The 10265-nt window shown below is 37.4% G+C and overlaps 1 long non-coding RNA gene across 2 annotated transcripts; it reads left to right on the forward strand.

Moving 5' to 3' along the window:
* The first annotated feature begins 2000 nt into the window (after positions 1–2000).
* LOC110912663 lies at positions 2001–8408 on the forward strand. 2 transcript variants are annotated; one of them, XR_002578101.2, is made up of 5 exons: positions 2001–2230; positions 2308–2364; positions 2432–2529; positions 2649–5125; positions 6145–8408. It is a non-coding gene; the product is annotated as an uncharacterized LOC110912663 (long non-coding RNA). The 2 variants fall into 2 exon arrangements; XR_002578102.2 differs by having other exon boundaries at positions 2444–2529.
* Positions 8409–10265: the final 1857 nt, after the last annotated feature.

Genomic DNA, 10265 nt, shown 5'->3' on the forward strand with positions numbered 1-10265 from the left:
ATTTTGGCGTAAAAAGGGTATTTTGGTAATTTACCTAAGGCATAAGAACTACTTCTCATACAACTACTTAAACGTCGTGACCATAAGGTATAACCTCGGAAGGTTATTCCCTATACAACTATGGTCACCTAAAGTGTTTGGTCGGATCCTAAAGATCGACCAAATGGGTCGGGTTCGTAAGCATGAGCGATTGATTAGATCGCTTACCTTTACGACCCTAAACAAGCACAAATCTAAAAGCGACGAGCTAAACATGCTAGAACATGTTTAGTAATGTTAGAAAACAGGTTTGGTATTAAAACAAACGGTTTTAATACCCTAGAGTAGTTTGGTTACAAATACGCGAGAAAACACATTTTGGCCGAAACTACGACTCGTCACTGAGCCTAGATAACGTGGTAATCAGTAGGTATAGTTACTAGGGACTATAACCATCGTGATTACGCTCACTTTATGAAGTTCAAACGAACTTCGCGTTGACCAAAAACTGGTCAATGCAGAAAGTCAAACGCAGTTTGACTTAAACGCTAAAACGAACGAAAAACGTGAAAGAATACTTACAGAAGGTCCCCGCAAGGTTTGATTCCAAGTAATCTCAGGTAGGAAGTGCATAAACACAACCACTTAGAGAAAACTCAGATCAAATGTGAGGAAGATGGGCAAATGGGTTGGGTATTTATAGGAAAGGCACAACCGTTAGGATCGCTTCTCGATAATCGAGCTTCAATCTTGGCCCTCCACTTGTGCCCATTGTTTTACAATACAAGGGGTGACTAAAAACCATCAAAATCAGCCCCTAGATTGATCAAAATCATGTCCAAGTTCAACGAATACAAGCTGCTGTTTTGAAAAATGTTTTTTCTGTTACTGGGCATCTCAGGCGGCCCACTTAAGATATGTACATGGGCTCACGCGGGCCGCATGGCTAAGTATTCAGAAATGACAGTTTAGCCCCTGCACTTCAGAAACATGTATTTTGACCCATTTTTGGCACGTTTAAGCCCCGTTAACCTCATTTCAAGGCTCTAAAATGAAGTTAAAGTATAGGGAACTCAAAACATGCTCAAAAATATCTCGGATGTCAGTTCGTTTGGTCGTACGATCGCGATGTTCGCTTAATTACGACGGAATGCGCATAACCGCGAAAAATGATCCAAATTGCGCGATGAATGGATTTTTCTCATGCCAAACATTAAAACATAATATTTTAATGCTTACATAAATTTTTGGATGTCCGGATGTATTCAGAACGTTAGTTATGCGCAAAAATGCAAACTTATGCACTTTTTGACGCTTTTAGTCCCTGAATGAGTTTAAAGTTTATTTTAGCACACCAAACCCCTCAAAGCCTATTTCTAAGCTATGTAAAGGATATTTAAGGTGTGTTTAACTTATGATCATGTTCCAGAACATTCATTACAGTTCAGATTGGCATACTTTCGCAGTTTGTCAATTTTAGTCCCTGTAAGTGAATAAACTTGATTTTGTCAAACCAAAGCCTTCAAAACTTATTTCTAAGTTATGTAAAGGTTATTTAAGGTATGTTAAGCATAAATTGATGTTCCGGAGTATTTGTCGCGTTAAACTGCTTGCGTTTACGCACCAGTTTGCGTATAATTCTCCAGAAAGCGATATAGAGTTTGAAATCGAATAAACGTGAAAACATGAAAAACATCAAACACAAATAAACAAACATTGGGATCAAATAACTTTATTTCATTGATAACTGAATTGTTTACAATGATTACAAGCACAGATGTCACAATATATATATATATATATATATATATATATATTATAATGCATGAGGAATGGGTATTTTAAGATACCCAAAAAATAAGAACTATCCCTCCTTTTATTTATAGAAAGACCCATAAAATGAGTGTAGTTTGGTCTTTTAAACACTATTTGCCCCTAAATTTATTACACTTTAATCATTAGTTTTAACAAAATTATATGAATCTATAATTAGTTAGTTGCTACATTCATGCACGCATTGACGCATAGGCGGGACCAAAACCTAATTCTCATTTAAAAATTTAAACCCAGTTTTTTCTTGCTACCATTTCTGTCTCTCTCTCTCTCTCTCTCAAAATTCTAGATCTGATTATTCTCTAGGTTTAAATCCTCCCTTATGATGCTGAGATTTTAGTAGAGAGATGGAAAATCTGGTGGGATTCATCGGCCGTCGATTTGAGCTTCAGCTGAGTACAAGACTAAATCATCAAGGGTATTCAAGAAACCATCAATCTCCACTTTGTTATTTATTTTTGTTTTCTTCAATCTCACATCCATATTTGTCTCCAGGTAATATTCATTATATAGGCTTCAATCCCACTGTCTTTAACGGCGAAGATACATCAGGTAAGTTTTAGACATCGATTTTGCTTTATGTTCTTTGATTGTTCAATCTGGAATGTTAAAAATGTAGGATCTGTGTTAGATGATAGGATTGTTGAATGGAACCAAGAATCTGTTGTTTGTAAGTTAGATGGGGTTTTCAGGGATGTTGCATTCATGGTGTTCGATGTAAGTCCTCAACCAAACAACCTAATCATTTATCATTGGATTCAGTTAATTTATCATTCTGACTGTAATTTTATCGGGTTTATGTTTGATTGTATGAAATTTTATGTGTGATTTGACAGAGGAAAAGGCAGGGTTAGCGTCGGCACCGCCTTATCTGTCTCTGGCACCAAAAATCAAAAACTTGAGTACGACGCCGCGGTTACCGGATTGAGTTTTGCATCAGAATCTTCAATGGAACCAATAGAACTTTTTGTAAGAATAGATATACATAGGTGGCTTTTAATTTCGTAGTTTTTTTATTTATGATTTATGCTCCATTGGGTGTTCTATCATTAAATTTTTTATATGCTATGGACATGCTTTAAACCTGGAAAACATACAATTTTTAACTTTGTAATGTCTTGTAACATATCATTTTGGGGTGAATAAGAGCTGATTGATCTAATGGTAAATTGTGTATATGTGTATACTGAACGACATGGTAAACTCTCACTAGGTTTGTTAGGGTTTTGGTGTCAAAATTTGAGTTGAAGTATGTTTAATTGGTAAGTTTATATTTGTGTGCATCATCGAATTCTTTCCTGACAGCTGCAGTTGAATCATCACCTGTAAGCCTGCATATATTGTGCATGCTACGCCATTGGTAATGGCAGATTCACATAGTAAGGATTGGGTTCACGGAACCATTGATTTTAATTTTTTTTACTAGACACGATGAATATTTTTTGAGTGAACCCATAGTAATAGGTTCAAAAGTGTTGTAGTAGTAACCCACTTTTCCATTGGTCCGAAGGTCCCAGGTTCGATTCATGCCCCCCCCCCCCCCCCGATTATTAAACTTGGACCTTGCTTGCCTAAAGAAAAAGGACATATTTAAATGGGTTTATTAGTGTCGTCTTGCGATTTAGTTTTGTGGCAGGTAGTTTTCTTGGGCGATTGGTTAATCAGCAATGGTTTTCATCTCGTTTGGCTCTCTTCATTGGGTTTGGGATGGCAAGGGTCACCAGTTTTTGGTGTGGGTGCATTTTGGTCAGTTACACGCTTTGGGGATATTTGCATGTGTTTGGTGTGAGTTTAAGTGGGAATATTGTTTGGTTTCAGTTTGCATCATATATAAAGGGTGCTAGGCGGTATATATATGTTCGTTTTGAGTGGTTTAATTTGTGTGGTGTTTTTGGATTTTTTAATGTTCCACCTCTATAGTTCTCTGGCAGAGAGCTGGATTGCTTTCTGTTTATCAAGTCTTCATTCCATTCAGTCTTTTGCTCCATTGTTTTTGGCGGTACAAAGCAATTATATTCTTCAACCCATGTGATATTATGGTATTTTTTTCTCAACATTGGATGGGGCTTCGAATCAGTCTGTATTTTCTTAAAGCTCTCATTGCAGTCCACCAAATTAGGAAAGTTTTTATTGCTCTTTAGTCTCAACTTGTATATTTAATTTATTTCGCAGAGTTCCCAGTTCATTTACAATTCTGTGACATTCGCCACAAAACCAGGTAAATCCTAATTTTAATTACCCAGCTTACACGATTAACAAACTGGTATTGATTATGCCTCAGTTGAATCCAAAGGCATGTTATACATAGCATATGAGAAAAAGGACCAAAAACAGTTACATTGGGGCCATTATGTTCAGAAAACTGCCTAGGTGTCGTAAGCAAACCTAGGAATACAGAAATGCTCAAACATGATCCGTAAACTATAACGTAGGATTATTGAAGCTTTATTGGGTAGAAAATGAGTTAAACAAAACAGTTTCCGGTTAGCGGAACGCCTTTAATTTTGACGCGCACTGTACAATCCAAACATGTGTTGTAACATCAGTTAAGCCCGAAAAAGACTAATATAACCTAAATGCAAGATGTTTTGAGTAATAACGTCCAAGTGTTCGAGCTTTCGCATCGGTTGGGTTCGTTTTAATTTTCTACGCAAAAACGCCTATAAAAAACGCCCCGTTTTATGAATTTTTACCGCACCCGGGGAGCGTTTAAAACCCGATAACGAACCTACGCTTAAATATCAGCTTAATATTATACAAATTCTGGAAAATGGCAGCTTTGACTAGTCAAAGAAGGACATAAGGCCCTCCTTGTTGTCCGATCACGAGCCACAAACCAAACCAACCACACAAGCACCTTAATCACCTCATTTTTGGCCATAAGTTTCACCTACCTGCTGCTATATAATGCTCTTTAATCAGTTACAACTGAATTTTTGGACCAAGATCTCAAGAACAACACATTTTGGTAAGATTTCTTTTGAATTTTTCATAAATTTTATCATACTAAACCTCTATTCATTTGATCCAAACAAGGCCAATCCCATGGCCATAATTTCAGTTTTTATACCATATTTCTTCAGATAAGCTTTTACAACTGATTTGGATAAAAAAATGATTAGTTTTGGATAAAAACGACACTTATTCGACACCGAAATCGCCTAACGAAAACTAATAGAACAAGACTACTAAAGGGGCTTAATTGATTATTTCAGTTGCATGGTTGTGTTGTACATGTTATGTAGGTGCTATAACCAAAAAATCTTTGCAAATGGATCTTGGAATCTAGGTCTAACGAGTGATACGCGGAAAGGTATAAAATTTAGGCGAAATTTTAATATTTATAGAAATTGTTTTGCCTACAGATTCGGACGTGGGAACTATTTGAACTTGACATTTCAGGACATGGTTTGGGACTACATAAAAATGATCTCGGAAAAATTTGGGAATTTTTGGCCAAACGAGGAATATTTGGCGAATTTATTATGCTTAAACACAATTAAATCAGAACAAAATAGTTAACTATTTCAATAAATTCCGAATATTTGCAGAATGATCACATATAATATGGGTAAGATTCACACAAAAATTTAGGCTCAACAGATAACACGAGCTACAGTTTTAAAATCATATGTTTTACGAGGTTTTCAGTATTTTAAACCGGGTTTAGAAAATTTTCGTGAACTTCAAATTTTTACTGGGAGTTTGTATCTATACATATTTATTAAAATTAGTAACTAATGTTTAAAAATTATAAAAATAATTTATCTGGGAAATTATATCAGAACGAATTTCTACAAAAATTTTTAGAATTTTATAAATTACGGGTTTATTTTTATAAAATTACGCGTTTAATTATTATTTTTAAATAGTAATCGACAAAATTTAAACGCGTAACGAACCCGCCAAAGTTTTTATACCACTCCGGTGATATTTGGCAATAATTGGAAGGTCAAGAATAAATCCCGACCCTTCCAGACTAAATTGGATTAACACAGGTATATTACACGCTTATTCGGTAATTAACCGACTTTAAATACGGAAACGCTTATTTGAGCGACCTAGACCCTCCAAACACCCGAACTCCCTTTATATAAAACTAATCATTTTTCATATACTACAATATGGTATACTTTGTTTAAATATATCATTTCCCGAACACCTCGAACAAATAACTTTGTCTGGCACGGTAAACGGTGTCCGGCGTCCAAACCTGATTTCAAAACGCCGACCATGTCCAACTCCATGTTCTAATTACCCTAATTTGTTCCTAGACATTTAAACCTAGGCTAACCTAGCCTACAAACATTAACCGTATGATACTGGTATTAGGTGTGGAGTAGCATACTTTGATAGCTTAGTAACCATGCAATCTGTGAGTTTCACTAACCCTCTCTTTTTAATACATGTTTTACTGTTTTCATAGAGGGTTCATTTGATTAGCATACCTGTGCACATGTAAACTGTTTTATGTTATTTATCTTAGTAGACACCTAACATGCTTAAATCCCCACAAGCAAGTTATAAAATGCCGGTGAATACTGTGGATAGTACTATTTGGCCCGACAAGCCTAGACTGCACTGAATACAAGGCTATATGCCAGTTGCGCAAACACGCGGTCGCACATATTCATAACGAGCTATGATTTGTTAGGCATAGCCACATGGCGTACTTGGTTATTGGTTGTGGTTGATGTTGGCCACGGTGATTGGATACTGGTCTCGGCTTAACTTGTAACTCAGAGAGATTTCATCACATGTGCAACAAAACATTTTCAAATATATTTTGAAAACAAACAAACTTGTGGAACTCACCAACTTTTTGTTGATGTTTTTCTTTTAAAAAATAACTTTCAGGACACTACGTGACGACCCCCTTTGTGTTAGTTGCTTGTGAAGTTTATGTGCGATACTATGTGCATAGAGGCATGCTACTTAGCTAAATAAAATAGTTCATGGAAACTCGCGTAGTATCTAGCTAAAATATGTAACAGTAATGTGTAATAGCGATACGTAAAGTAAAAAAATGATGTATCATATTGTTTAATTAATGTTTAATAGAGTATCCTTATAACAATGACTCAAACCAGAAGTGTCTGTTGCATCCCTTTTTATCGTTTCCGCTGCTAGTCGGGGTGTGACAGAAGATGGTATCAGAGCCATTATTTATAGAGAACTAGGTTGTCATTAGAAAACCTAGACTATAATCATTAGCTCAAAAATTGGCCATAACCAATTAAAATGCTTATTAGTGTGATTATTATTGGGATGATCTGGTCGAGCAAATAAATTATTACGGTCCGGAACGTAATAACTTATCTGCTTGTACTTGAGAGTTCCAAGAACGTCACTAAGAGAGGAGTATTAGATAATGTGAATTTGCGTATGCATATACGTGAATCTGATTGTTTGTGTGAATGTGCATACTTGTATAAAACTATTAATTGTTTTAGTTGTTAGAATTTGTCGTCATTGGTGTCCTTTCGCAGATATCATGTCTGACAGTCGTAGTAGATCTGAGGATGAGCCAATGTTGGATCCGGAACAGGAGGAAGGCGATGAGGAGGAGGGTGATCAGGTTGTCCCTAGATAATCTCCGGATTTATCCAGATATGTGTGTGGTTCTCCACCTCCCCGACACCCACCTGTTACAGGACAGTCTTGTTATACCCATGATGTTAGTGATGACATAGTTTCCCATGAGGATACCAGTAGTGAGCGTACACTGAGTCACGCACATAGGTCACCTCCACCTAGAGAACCCACTCCACCACGTAGGTATTTTCGTCACACTGCACGTCGTAGGGTTCCTACACCTAACCCTGCATTCTCAACACCCCCACGTACCTATGAGAGAGGAGAGCCATCCTATGTAGCTCGAGGTATCCCTGTCCCACCGAGAGGTAGAGCTCCTACGCCACCTAGGATTGAATGGTTAGGTTTCCTGTTCGATCGAGTGGTAGAGAACACCATAGCTCTGACTGATGAAATACACCGTATTAATGAGATCTACGATTACATTATAGCTATGCAGCAAGCAGTTATATTAATGCATCAGTCTATGTCATATTTAGTTTATCGCGATGGTCGTAGAGGGGGCAGATGCAGCTTTGCATGGGTGTACTGGCGATTGTAGTGATACTGGTAATGTGGCTGATTATGCGTACGTGAGGACAGTAGACAGTGATAGCATATGTATATATATATCTTTTGCACCCTTTCAAGAACTAGGCCTGCATGCCTATGTCGAGATTGGGGATACTATATATATTATATTTCTTTTCGGATCTTAGTGATCCTTGTATGTACGATGCCTTAGTGGCTAGCTTTTGTTTGCAATCCTTAGTGGATTACGGTTGTATACCGAATTTTGTCATGTACAATGGCTGGTATGTATGATAGTGGTTTCTTTTATGTGTTATATATATATATGTGTGTTGTTGCTATGTTTTGGATGCACATGTTTGCTATGTTTTGGATGCACATGGTTGCTGATGTGTGTAAAATGCAACATATAAAATACATCAAATAAGGCATAAAACTAACCCTTTTTAAGTACTAATGTTGGAAAAAGAGTGCTTTTGTCTTCCTTTTGTATTTTCAGGATTAATGAGCTCAAATTCACAAAAGAAGCAAAAAGACAGCTAAATCTAACATAAATACAGGAAAAGGAACACAAGTGGATTGCCCGACCCCTCAACGGCATCCTCCCAAGCAAAATAGATAAGACAGAAGACTGAACACGCCCCGTGCTCAGCCAGCACGGGGCCGTGCCCAAGAAGCAGCAGAAAAGACAAACCTATAAAAGCTTCTATTGCCCACCACGGGGCTGTGTCCAGCGGACATGGGGGCGTGGCGAAAGTACAGCAGGCGCATTAATTGTAATTGCGAATTACAATTAATGAAGAGAGAGAGTGTCAGACAGGCACGGGGGTGTGTCCAGCGAACACGGGGCCGTGCCCAGCCTTCTGTTCAGCCTATAAATAGGAGTGCTTGGTTTCATTGCAACTCATCCCTTGGCACACCACCTCTCTCACACTTCATCCACCACCCACCACCACCATAACACCATCATCCACCACCATCATCCATTGTCCATCATAGAGTGTGTGAGTCGTCTCGGGATCCAAGATTGATCGTAAGAGTTCTTGACAATCAAGTCCATGTTTGCCTAAGTCTCTTACATCACTTGGTGAAGACAAGTGTTTAGTATAATACTTTTTATTTTTAATCTTTTGCACTTTTTATTTGGTTTTGTATTAATGACTTTAATAGCTAGTTGCTTATGTTGAAGGTGATCTTTCCTTATCGTTTGTCCGTGGTGTCTTGGCATTATTTTACTGTCTATATAAAATAAAAGATTTTCACCATTCATATCTCCACGGTCTATATGGAGGTATGTTGGCTACCTGGTCGGGGGTTAAGGGAACGGTTTGGTAAGGGTCTTGCCCTTATTCAGCGTTTAGAGGTCCTGCAAGGGACCTGGGTCAAATTTAGTAGGATCTCCTTCAATGCCCATAGGTATTGGATGGCGGGGATCCAAACTCTTTGACCCCCTCATAAGTTAACTATTATTAATACTATAACCCGGCTATTTAGGACTGTATCCCTGCTGACTCAGACTACTTAGTCGAGGGTAACGTCACCGCCAAAAGCGGGGCCTACCATAATTTGCATTAATAACTTAATTCATTATCTTCCAATAATCCAACCCTTTAGGATTGTATCCTTGCTGACTCAAACTACTGGGTTGAGGGTAACGTCGCCTTCAAAAGAGGGGCCTACTACAATAACTAAGATAATCTCTTAAACAAGTGCAAAAGTGCGAAAATAATCAAAGGTTATACTAATACACGAGTCGGATCCAAGTGATTCATCTTGTCTATCTGTTTTTATTTTATTTTTATTTTTCAGCATTTAGTTAGTTTTTATTTTCTTAGTTTAAAAACCTTTTCTAACGTTTTGATTTGATTAGACGTTGAGGATAAACCGGTACTAAAAGCTCTTGTGTCCTTGGACGACCTCGGTATCTTACCAACACTATACTACGTCCACGATGGGTGCACTTGCCCATATGTGTGTTTAGTGTTAGTAAATATCGTGTTTTATAAATTTAAAACTTGGCTAAAAGTGTAAAAAGGGCTTAAATAAACATCAAAAAATATATTACACTACACACGCATCAGTTGCTATGTTTGACATATATGCTTGGATGCGTGTGGTTGTTATATGTGAAACGTGTGCAAATGGGTTGATACGATACTAATCGATGTGTGTTTGCATAATTTTTTAAATGGCCCCAAAACAAGCTAATGTGATGTTCGAGGCAGACATAGCCCAACTGATAGCGCAACAACTTCAGTCTACAATTCCTAGCATAATTACCCAAGTTACTAATGGGGTTACATAATAATCAACCAAACCTTGGTAATCCTAATCCTGATAACCATCCC

The sequence above is a fragment of the Helianthus annuus genome, chromosome 15 (assembly GCF_002127325.2).
Source record: "Helianthus annuus cultivar XRQ/B chromosome 15, HanXRQr2.0-SUNRISE, whole genome shotgun sequence".
Taxonomy (NCBI): Eukaryota; Viridiplantae; Streptophyta; class Magnoliopsida; order Asterales; family Asteraceae; genus Helianthus; species Helianthus annuus.